The 12,725-nt window shown below is 49.2% G+C and overlaps 1 protein-coding gene across 1 annotated transcript in view; it reads left to right on the top strand.

The window, feature by feature from the left end:
* Positions 1 to 240: 240 nt before the first annotated feature.
* SEPTIN2 (septin 2) overlaps positions 241 to 12,725 on the top strand; it is a 1,372,599-nt gene continuing 1,360,114 nt past the window's right edge. The window contains exons 1-4 of the mRNA XM_069618110.1: positions 241 to 366; positions 457 to 530; positions 634 to 741; positions 885 to 975. The gene's annotated coding sequence lies outside the window, so the exon portion shown is untranslated. The remainder of the gene's footprint in view (positions 367 to 456; positions 531 to 633; positions 742 to 884; positions 976 to 12,725) is intronic.

Raw genomic sequence — 12,725 nt, forward strand, 5'->3', positions numbered from 1 at the left:
TGCTATTGTTCTCCTGGGACTGAGGCCTTCATTAAATAGGGTTAGGACATACTCGTGTTGCTGTTAACTGTTGATCATGATGTGTACTAATGCGTTTTCCAGTCCAATGGCGCACCATTAGACCGCTCCGCTTCCACTCGGTAACACCCGACATAAGAGCGTGCTAGTTTTCATGCCGGAACGTCACTTCCGACATTTATACTATAAGATCACGTTTCACTCACTCACAGCTGACCACGACAGTGCGGACACATAACCCCACACGGTCCGGAACACGCTGGCTGCCACGCCCCCTGCGTTCGAATCACAGCGAACGTATTCCTGGCGAGACCACCCGCTCCGCTCAGCTCTGCAGGCAGTAACAAGGTAAGCTGCCTATATGGCTCCTCCACGCATCGGACAGGACACAGTGTATCAGTTCCTAATTGTCCTTTCCTGTTGTCCATATCTTGCTAGGTATTATTCCATCGGCGCCAACACGGCCGGATAAAACCAACATTAAGTGGACTCGCCTTCCCTCAAACATAGAGGTAACAATCATGCTCCACCGGACACAATGGCTATGTCTGTAGATCCCCTGCAGTTTCGTAGCGTCTCTCTCACCACGCTTTTTCTGCATTTGTTGTCTAACAGCATACCCTAGGAATGCCATTATTGAGAGACACTGCATCCCGGACCGAATATTACTTACAAATACGATTCGTGGTCACACATCATAAGTCTTTACAGCAATAAATACAGGTACGTGTGCTCACCACGCCATTTCTTGATGTCCGAATATCGACTTAGTTTGACTAACACCTAACGCATTTAAACAACCTTAAATACAGTTATAACCCTCCTGCGAGTTACACTGACCATCAGTTTTTTTTTTCTATTGATAGATCTTTTCTGCCTACTTGGACCAAAAGCACACTTGGCTTTTGTTGCATTTCGTTAAGCATTTACCAGATTTTTTCCTCATTCAATACATAGGTGAGTTTACCCTATTTCTTGCTGCCAAAAATAGACATATGTTGTTTTTCTTAGCTCTTCATATTTGCTAGTTGGAAGGTCCAAACAAATACGCCCTTCTCTATAATGCATGAAAAATCAAGTACCACATGCTTGTCTCTTGGCCACAACCAGTGATGATAGTAATGATGTGCACTATCAAAGAAGACTCTGCTCTTGTAACATTCAGTGTTTCAACATGCATTTTTCTACAACCACTTTGTATATATTTATGTGTTCATGTTTGTTTATTTTGTAGTGGGTTCTTTGTTTACAAAAGTACCAACACTATCATGTTTCATATTGTTCCCTTCCCCCTGTCCTGAAGACGGCTATACCTGCATCAACAGACAACTGTTTTGTGCATTGCCTGATTTCCTTTGGTGCCACTAGCCGAAACATATGTCGACTCTCACAAAAAGATACCTAATAGGTTTTCCTTCTGATGTAGCTGGTTCAATCAAGTAGTGCTCTACTCCTTAGTGTTTGTTATGGCACATCTAGTGCTTATACAACACCATTTTCACGTACTAACCCCACAACACTTTCCATGTGTATTAGACTATCTTGGCTTTGTTAAAAATACCTTTTGCTGTGTTTATCTTTACACTTACGGTGTAGACTGCTTTTTCTCCTTTCAACAAAGTATTTTTTATATTGGTTTTAGCATGATTAAAAATAAAATTATTTTTGCTATTATTTAGTGGTTATTCTTCTAGTTGTTTTTCTGAATATTCCTCTACTTGGTTTTCTACCTTTTAGATAAGTTGAGTGTTATCAATACACTCACAATTTTTGAATAAGCGTTTCAACGGCTATGTCTTCTGACAATAGGCACACCATCTAACTGATTGTGGCTTCAAGAGATAGGGCCACCCCCCTTTTGCTCGCCTTCCTTGGAACAATACCAGGAGTTAGTAGGAGCAATTCAAAGTCTGACCACAGAGGTCCAGTCCCTCCGTGCTGAGAACCTCACTTTGAAACAGCAAGTTAATACCCGTGAAGAGAGTAAAGGGGACTTAACCACACCTACCACTGCCATTTGGGAAATATGATGGCAATCCAAAGACGATAAAAGAGTTTCTAGACTCCTGTTCGATGTATTTTACATTCCGCCCTCAGGCCTTTGAGACAGACAGAGCCCGAATAGGGTTTCTAGTATTCAATTTGGTCGGGAATGCCTTAGCCTGGGCTACACCGTTAATAACACAGTCCGATCCATCCACCAATGATTATGCCACCTTTACTCAGTTGTTCAGGACACGATTCGAACGTCCATAAGTACAATATGCTTCATATGAGGCTATGCCTGATCTGAGACAAGAGAGCTTGGATGTACAGACATATGTGTCTACTTTCTTGAGATTGGAGGCTATTTCGGGATGGCCCGACTCGGCCCAATAGACCTTCTTACGTAGGGGGTTTCATGAAGACATCAAAGACGAGTTAGCATGAATTGCTGGACCTTAGTCGTTCCAAGAACTTGTCTCTCTTGCCTTGCAGTTCGAGTTCAGGTTGGGGCAAAGGCGCCAAGAGAGACGAAGAACCTGCCTGCCACCACCACCTCAGTTACTTCCTTCCTCTTCTGGTGACAGGGTCAGGTCTTCATCTAATGACAAACCCATGCAGATAGGAACTACAAGAGGTCCATTGACTGCTGAGGAACGAAAAAGAAGGTGAGATCTCGGCTTATGTATGTACTGTGGGTCTCAAAAACACCTCCTAAGATATTGGGCCTCATTACACGTTAGGCGGTAAGGGAATAACGGTACCGGTAAGGGATTACTGGTATCACTAAATTCCCTAGCTAATCACGACCCGGACTGGCCGCTATTATCGGCACCGCTAAGAACGGTGCCACTAATAGCGGCCAGTCCATGGGCGCGCGACCCCTCAGGTCGGAAATAGCGGCATGGCGCTAATAGCACGCCATTACAAGGCATGCAGACATGCAAATAGTGGCATGGTATTGACCGAAGAAGCCCATACCGGCATAGAGGAAATACCGGCATTGCGAACCACATGTTAAGAGAGAGCTGAGTAGTGTCCCCACCTGCCACAGGTGGCCATAACAGCACAGGTGGAGGCAATGGAGACTGGGGCAGCACAAAAGGAGCACACCACACGCCTTCCCACACCAAGATGGTTTCAATACCTGCAGCATTACATGGGCTTGAGGACATGATTGCATTGCAGCACCAACAACAACGGGCAGCACAGAGGAGACGCAGGGGGAGGAGTATGGCGATACTGACCCAGCAAGCCACACCAGTGCACCCAGTCATACCACAGAGGCAGCCAGCAATCCCCAGGATTCTAGCCATTCCATTCAACCTAACCCCTGAGCAGATACACACCCTGTGCTGCCTGGACCGGGATACCATCACCACCTTGGTGGACCTGAATCACAACGACATAGTGAGCCACATAGACATTTGTACTGCCATCCCCCCTCTACTGAAGGTGGTAACTGTGCTCCACTACCTGGTCACAGGCACCTACCAGCATATGGCAGGGCAGATGCATGGCATTTCACAACCAGTATTCACACGCACGCTAACCCAGGTGCTCGATGCCCCCATGAAGCACACAAGTGAACACATATCCCTGCCACGGACAGCCCAGGAGATCTCCAACGACAAAGTTGGCATCTATTCATTGGCATGCATCCCAAATAGCATGGGGGCAATCGACTGTACCCATGTGGAAATGGTGCCCCCACATCACAATGAGGCTGTCTACTGAAACAGAAAGCATTACCACTCCATGTCCAAATGGTATGTGACTCAAAAAAGAATAACACATTGTCGTGACCGATACCCCTGATCAACCCATGAATCAATGGTCCTGCGGAACTCAATGATACCACGCAACATGGAGCGCCATGCTGGACAAAGTTTGTGGCTACTTGGTGAGTAGCAGGGCAGGCACATGGCAGTGTGATGTGGGGTGTGTTTGGGGGCGGGGAGAGATGCATACTCCAACTGGTTGTGGACTGTCGTCGGTACAATAAAGGGACATACAGATGTACGCCAATGTCCACCAACACAGCCCACAATGGAGAGGACACGAAACCACATGCAAGTAGTAAACTGCACAACAAAGACATCAATCCATAATGCAATACATGACACATCTATCCACATGCACATTGCACATCATACCATACCATACATGACACAAAGCTGCTACATGCAGCCAATATGCATAATGTAAATGTGCGTTGAACAACATCACAACAGATATGTGCCCTTGAGTGCATGCAAATGGATCACCTGTAGCCATTGTACAGAACCACACCCGTACACCACTACTGATGTGCCGCTTCACAGCATGGGGACATTGGAATCATAATGGCAGTACACTAGCAGTGTCGTACAAAGGTTGTCTGGGCCCAGGAACACCTAGGACCTATCCACACACAGGACATGGGGAAATACTGCCAGAGGCATGCATGGTGCATGTCCACTTGCAGGGACTAGCTTACCTTCTCACATTGCAGTTACACTGATCGTCTCCATGCATGCTGGGATTCGTGGATTCCAATCAGAATGCTAACAGAATTAGTGTGAAATGTCCAGGTTGCAATTGAGGTGACCAGTAACAAGGCCCCATTGTTCCACCCATGCAGGTGATGCTGGCTATCCCCTGAAGAGTTGGCTCCTTACCCCTATATGGAACCCACAGAACAGGCACGAAGAGGAATAGAACCTTGCACAGAACCGTACCCGCATCGTGATTGAGCAGGCATTTGGCCTTCTCAAGACACGGCTCTGGTGCCTAAGCTGGCTGGGTGAGACTCTCCTGTACGGCCATGACAAAGTGCCGAAGATAACCATGGCATGGGTCATGCAGCACAATATGTGTATCAGACGGAATGTGCCTATGCCCCCTGACATTGACATGCAACCACCTGATGAAGATGATGTTGATGGGGATGAGGATGGGGGAAATTGGCCGGCAGGACATGCAAGAGGTGATGGCCAGGAGGGACACGATGTGCGTCAGCATCTGATTTTTCAAATATTCTGAGAGACAAGGGTAAACTCTTTTAGATGGAGATTGGTATTGTTGCCCTGCTGTATGTCGTGAGGCGCACAATGGGCCCGGTCCCCAATAAAGTACACATACACAATGATGAAGACGAAGCCTGTGTTTCAACTTGTCAACAGTGTATTATGATTAATTCGTGAACAAAAAGTGCATGGCCCCAACTGTGCAACACCCATTCCCCCTCCCCCCCCCCCCAACACCCCCATGTGTGGCTTGTAGTGCGTAGGTGTCCTGCTGCACATGTGCCAGCTAGTTCTTCCTGGCCCTACTTCTCATGGCCTCCACCGCCATTGGGAGGTTGGGATGGCGTGCGCAAGGAGCGGCGGCGGGGGCTTGTCTGACGTGAACTCGCAGAGGAGGAGGTGCCCGGTTGATCCTGTGGTGGGGGGGATATTGTCGCTCCATAGCGTCTGCTATGCGTGTGAGGACTTGCCTCAGTTGGGCCATCTCCTCGCACAGCCTGTTTGTGCAGGCCTCCATGCCCTCTCTTGTCTGGCTTGCATTCGACCTAACCTCCTCCCTCAGACGGGCTGCCTCTTCCACATGCTGGCCAACCAGCACTGTAATTTCCACCTGCCTCTGCTGATGGTTGACAGGTCATGGCGACTGCGTCCAGCTCTTGGGGTGGCTGCTGCGCCCTGGTCCATGCCTCGGCCATCAGGTGAGGACACCTGAGGGCTCCAATCGCTTTTCCACGGTGTCGTTGCCAGATTGTCCATGGCTACTTGATTGCGATGGTGGCCGTGGGCTTGGCTCAATGGATTGCGGCGGGCTGGGGGTCTGCCTTTGCGTTTCAAGGTCAATGGTCTCCTCCACGTCCGACAGCGGCACAGTGGCTGCTGCCTCACCAGTGGAACTGGTGGCAGCAGAGAGCGGGCCCTCTGTGCTTGTTTCCAATGACGGGGGGAACACTGCCATGGGTGCAGCAGTTGTAGCAGCCGTGGCTTCAGGCCGCGTTGAACTGGCGCTCTTGCTGCTTTTACCCCTCTGCTGGTGGTCACTCCTCCCTGTGCCCCTTGAGGTGGTGGCGGTGTCCCCTGTGTCCTGGCCTTTTTCTTGGCTGGGGGAGCATGTGTCACAGTGCCCTGTTCATCACTGTCTGTCTGTGATCCTGTGGGGGACAAAAATAGGGAATATCATTGGTGATGGTTCTACGTGCCTTATGCAGAATGATTACGTCATGCCGCTCTATGCATTGGGACCTCTTTAGTTGGGAATCCGTTAATGGGGATTCCCAACTAAAGAGGTCATGCATTGATGGGTCCTTGTTGTACGTGTATGTGGTGATGCGTGCATGTGTGTGTGTTGGGGTGTGACACTCACATTGGCAGGGTTGTGTGCATGTATGTTTGTGGCTGGATCCATGGGCTGATCCTGGACTCAGATTTGGGGGGCCCCTCACCCTTTACAGTGCATTGTTTAATGTGTACACTCGCCTCCATCTGATGAAGTGAGCGCACCACGCTCCATGTCTCCGACTCCCTCGATGGATTCCACGCCATTGTGCTGGCGCAGGTCTCCTCCCACTCCCGGAGTTTGATTGGTGAATCAGCGCCACCTCCTGTGGCCATAGCCAGGTTGTGATTTTCAGCCAGTATGCTGCGGACCCGGAGCCGTAGATCTTCCCACCGCTTTCTGCAGTCCTTGACAGTGCGGGTGGTGGTGCCCACCGCACTGACTTGGTGGGCCACCTCTGCCCAGATGGCCTTTTTCTTCACGAGTGTCTCATGCCACATGTCATTGGCGAAAACAACATTGGCATTGGCGGCAAGGGTCTCGGTTAACATGATCAGCTCCTCGATGGTGAATTTTTCTTTGCGCTGCCGATCCGCGCCTTCCTTGATGGCCTTTGGCATCGTCAGGGTATCCGGGATGATTTGGTGTTGGAGTCGTGTGGAAACAGGTCCTGGGTGCTGAGGATGGCACTGGAATGTTTTTTTAAAGATGGCCGCCGTGCTCTTTCCCGTTCCTGTGCGATGACGCTATTTCCGGTTCTGCAATTTTACAGTCACCGCTATTAGTGGTGACCGCTATTTGCATGTAGCGGGAGGTCGGAAGTGCTATCAGCGCTTTCGTCAATGCCGATAAGGGACTTTTTGGCGTCTTTTGTGGCATGAAGGTAGGGTCATTAACGGCATGGCGCTGTGCTCGTGTCCGCGTACTCATAATGCCACGCTATAAGCGGCATCATGCCAAGCCGGACACGTTAATAGCGCCATGCCAGTAATGGCTGGATTTTACCGGATAACGTGTAATGAGGCCCATTGTCTGGAAGTCCCTCCTCGCCGACAGGGAAACGCTTCCCCCCCCCGAACCTAAGCAGGGAAAGGTCCGGGGATTCAGGTCAAACTCCCTGCCTCCATACCTTGCCTACAGCACCCAAGGAGGACACTCGCTTGAAGGTGTTTTCAGTGAAATTATTGTTTGGTGACTCTACGTCTTGGGACGCCATGGCAATGCTCGACTGTGGTGCCGCTGGTAACTTCCTAGATATCAACTGGGCCCAAGAAAACGGCATACCCATACATATGAAGATGCAGACCGTGCCAGTAGAAGGAGTGGATGGCTCTCCTCTGTCTTCAGGACCCATCAAGTATGAGACTGCATGACTCAGGGTTCAGATGTTCCAGCACTATGAAGACATTGTTTTCGATCTTATCAGGGCGGCGCATTTCCCAGTGATTCTGGGTATTGCCTGGTTACGCATGCACAACCATGTTATTAACTGGGTAAACAACACCATCAGGTTTCAATCCTTCTTTTGTCTAAAGGAGTGCCTCCACATTCCTACCAAACCTCCTTTGTCCAACCAAGAAGAATGTTTGTCAGCTGCAGCTGTTCATGCTATTTCTCATTATTACTAGGACTTTTTTGAAGTATTCACCGACAAACAACCTAATACCTTTCCTCCTCACCACAAAGAAGACTGTGCTATTGATACTATCTCGGATGCTTCTATTCCGTTTGGCAGGATGTACACCTTGTCGCTATCAGAACGTAAGGCCCTTAAGCAGTACTTGGACGCTAACTTGCAGAATGGCCTTATCCAAGAATCCAAGTCACCAGCTGGGGCCTCATTGTTCTTTATCCCCAAGAAGGGATCCACAGAATTAAGACCATGCATCTACTACAGGGGTCTTAATAGATTGACTGTTAAGGATCGTTACCCGATGCCACTGATTAAGGCAGTACTGCAAGCAGTTCAGGGAGCCACAGTCTTCACGAAACTGGATCTGAGGGGTGCTTACCCTCTTCTTCGCATCGGATCAGGGGATGAGTGGAAGACTGCCTTCCGTACCCCTCTGGGACACTTTGAATATAGGGTCATACGCTTTGGATTGGTCAACGTCCCTGCAGTATTCCAAAGATTTGTGGACAAATTATTCGCTGACGTTCTGTCTTCTAATGTGGTCGTCTATTTAGACGATATTCTGGTCTACTCTACCTCTCTCTCTGAACATCGTCAGCATGTCCGTGAAGTCCTCAGGCGTTTACTTGCAAACCACATGTACGCCAAATCAGAGAAGTGCATTTTTGACTCCTCTTCTGTAGCATACCTGGGCTTCATATTATCCTCAGAAGGTGTTTGCATGGACCTTGAAAAGACCAAGGCGATAATACAGTGGCCCATTCCCAAGAACGTGAAGGACGTACATCGCTTTCTTGGTCTTTCCAACTTCTATCAGCAATTTATTGCTGGATTTTGTAATCTTATCCTTCCGATAACCTCATTATTGAAGAAGGGAGTAAAGTTTGTTTGGTCCTCTGAAGCAGATACTGCCTTTCAAAATCTAAAACAGGCCTTCACTTCTGCTCCCATCCTAGTCCAACCAGATCAAGCAAAACCCTTTATCATGGAAGCAGATGCCTCCGGAGGAGCTATTGGGGCCGCCCTCTTGCAAAAGGGGTCAGATGGCTTGGAACACCCTGTGGCGTATTTGTCCAGAACCCTTAATACTTTGGAGCAGAATTATTCCGTGATAGAAAGGGAGCTGCTCGCTATCAACACGCATGGGAGGAATGGCATCACTTATTGCAGGGTGCGTTACACCGTTTCACGGTACGCACAGATCACAACTACCTACGCGTATTACAACCGATGGGGTGTAGGAATGCCAGACATCCCCGGTGGGCTTATTATTTTTCCCAGTTTGACTTCGAAATCTCCTATGTTCCTGGTAAAGACAACGCACTGGCTAATGCTCTGTCTCGCAGCCTAGGGTTTGAAATTGAACCTGGCCAGAGACAAGAATTGTTGCTACATGGCAAGGCATTTACGACTGTGGCCAACACCTTTCTTAGTGAAGTCCTCTCCAGCCAAACTCTAGAAGCCAACGTTCCCTTATTTAATTCAAAGGAAAGAAAGGGACTTCTTTTCAAGGACCAATCCTTATATATTCCTGGTAAGGAATTGCAGAAACGTATCCTCTCTTGGTGTCATGATACTCCCTTGGCCGGTCACAAAGGTTAGAAGGCCACATTGGAATCAGTATCTCGTTATTTCTGGTGGCCTGACTATGTCAACGATGTAGGAATCTACGTCAGTACTTGTCCTACCTGTGCATCCAGCAAGTACCTTACCTCCAAACCAGTGGGTCTTTTGCAGCAAGAACCACCCCCAAGTAGGCCGTGGATCCACCTCTCCATGGATTTTATTGTAGAACTCCCTATCTCACAGGGATATAGAGCTATCATGGTTACCATTGACACTTTGAGCAAGCTGGCTCACTTCTCTCCCCTGAAAGGACTCCCATCGGCTCCAGAGACTGCACAAGTATTTCTTCGAGACATAGTCCATTTACATGGACTCCCAGAGACTATTGTAACTGACCGAGGGTCGCAATTCACCTCCATGTTCTGGGCATCTCTGTGTAAAGTGTTAAAGATACATTGTGCCTTGTCTTCAGGATTCCATCCTCAGAGTAATGGCCAGACTGAGAGACTAAATTGTACACTAGAGCAGTATCAATGCTGTTTTTGTAGTCAGCAACAAGAAAAATGGAGTTTGTTTCTTTCAACAGCAGAATTTGCATACAATAATGCCACTCATACAACCATTCGCATGAGCCTATTCTACTGCACTTACTGCTACCATCCTCTTCTTTTGCCCATTACAGACACAGAAGTCTCTAAGTTGCCAACTATAGAACAACTCACAAACTCTCTCAAGAACACCCACAAGATAGCTATTGAAGCACGAGAGATCAGCCGTAAGAGGTATAAACACTGGGCAGACAAGAACTGACTACCCAATCCACCCTGGGAAGTGGGTTCCAAGGTTTGGCTAGCCACCAAATTTCTGCCTCTGTAAATTCGCCCCCAGTATATCAGGCCCTTTAAGATTCTACAGAAGGTCAACCTAGTGGCCTACCGACTCAGCCTTCCGTCTTACTTACGGCGGATTTACCCCGTGTTCCATACCTCGCTGCTGAAGTCTTACCAGTCTGACACCTTCCATCGGAAAGTCCCAAGACTCAGAACCCCGATATGCTCTGAACCTCTGGAGTATGAAGTGTCTCATCTGGTGGATTCCCGATATCGTTGTGGCACCCTTCAATATTTGGTGCATTGGAAGGGCTATTCTGACGCAGAACGCACCTGGGAACCTCGAAGTCACATTCACGCCCCTTTACTTATCCGAAGATTCCATAGGCTCCACCCGGGCAAGTCAGGAGGTCCCCCCAGAAAAGGGGGCATACTGTCATGATGCGACTGCATTCCTGGAGGCACCATAGACTTCCCCCGACACGCAACGTGACGTTCTGGGTGAGCGGTCTAGTGTTTGCACATTGCCATCTCCCCCTTTATATGGCCATGGGTTGAAGCGGCCGGTGTGTTGCACCTACATCTTTCCGCAGGCTACGCTCGTTCACTTTCACTTTGCCTTCCGAAGTTCGCTCTCCATGTGAGTGCTCTCAAGGCTCCTTTTTGCCCCAGATTTCTTCTCTTGTTGTTTGCTGCACCTTCTGTGTTGCCTTGCTTCTGCCTCTTCCTCTTTTCCATTCTCACGAGCTCCGTCTCCTTTTTGGAGCCGGGTTGTGTGCTCGGGGCTCTCCGGAACTACCCTTGCTCTCTCTTTCTTCCTATCTCTGTTTCAGGTGTGTCCTCGTCTCCACACGCCGTCCTTTCATTCTTCCAACCCTTCGCTATAGTCCTGTTTCTCTCTCTCGTCCTGTTTTCTTACTGTTGTTCTGCTTCTCCTGCCGCTCCAGCCATATACCTCACGCGGCATTATATATCAGTTTCTCTATACTGTTCTATACATATCTTATACTTCCTTTCTCCTCCCTTCTTATTGGTATCTCTCTCGTTACCACTACCCCTAAGACAACTTCAGTGCTGTGATACTTACCAATGCTGTCATTCCTGGATTTGGAGTCTATCTGCAGAGTGATGCATCTTTTCAAGCAACATTCAAACAGAGTATTAAAGACATTGGGCCTCATTACGACACGGGCAGTAAGAGAATAACGATGCCGGTAAAGGATTACCAGCATCGCTTACCGCTCCGGCCGATTAGGACACGATAACCCGCTATTAGCGGCACTGTAATTAACGGTGCCGTTAATAGCACCAGGAGCACGGGCACGGGACCATCCATGCCGCCAATACCGGCATGGCGCAAAAAGGGGATCATCACAAGTCAGGCGGACATGCAAATAACGCCCTACTGAAGCCCGTAAAAAAGTACCTTACCGGCATGGAGCTAATTCCAGCATCGCGGACCACCCGTAAACCCCACGTGCAGTGTTCCCAACTGCCACAGATGCACACAATCAGCACAGGTGGAGGCAATACAGACTGGGCCAGCACAAAAGGAGCACACCCCGCCCCTTCCCACACCCAGTCACACTCCACAATGATTCCAATACTACTAGCAATGCTGGGGCTGGAGGACATGATTGCAGTGGAACTGCTGCAACAACAACAACAGGAAGCACAGACGAGACGCAGGAGGAGAAGGAGGGCGAGGCAGGGCCAGCATGCCCCACCAGTGGAACCACGCAGGCAGCCCCCAATCTCTCGCATCAGAGCCAGTCCATTCAACCTAACCCCTGAGCAGATCCACACTCTGTACCGTCTGGACCGGGACACCATCACCACCATTGTGGATATGATACATGACGACATTGTCAGCCTGATTGAATCACGCACCGCTATCCCACCCATACTGAAGGTAGTGTCTGTGCTCCACTTCCTGACCACAGGCATCTACCAGCACACAGTGGGGCACTTCATGGCATATCGCAACCATTATTCTCTCGTACGCTGAACCAAGTGCTTGATGCCCTCCTGAAGCACACAGGCGACCACATTTCCTTAGCACGGTCTGCCCAGGAGATCTCAAACACCAAAGTTGGTTTCCATTCACTGGCCGGCATCCCTGGTTGCATTGGCGCCATCGACTGCACCCATGGGGAATTGGTGGTCCCACATGCCATGGAGGTAGCGTACCGCAACCGTAAGCTATACCGCTCAATCAACGTGCAAATGGTATGTGACTCAAACAAGATCATCACCCATTGCTGTGCCCGATACCCCGGCTCAACCCATGATTCAATGGTCCTGCGGAACTCCACGATACCACGCTAAATGGAGCGACATGCAGGGCAGAGATCCTGGCTTCTCGGTGAGTCGCATGTTAGGCTCATGGAAATGTGATGTGGGTAGGTGATTGG

This window comes from Ambystoma mexicanum, chromosome 10 (assembly GCF_040938575.1).
Source record: "Ambystoma mexicanum isolate Mex_15411 chromosome 10, UKY_AmexF1_1, whole genome shotgun sequence".
Lineage (NCBI taxonomy): Eukaryota > Metazoa > Chordata > Amphibia > Caudata > Ambystomatidae > Ambystoma > Ambystoma mexicanum.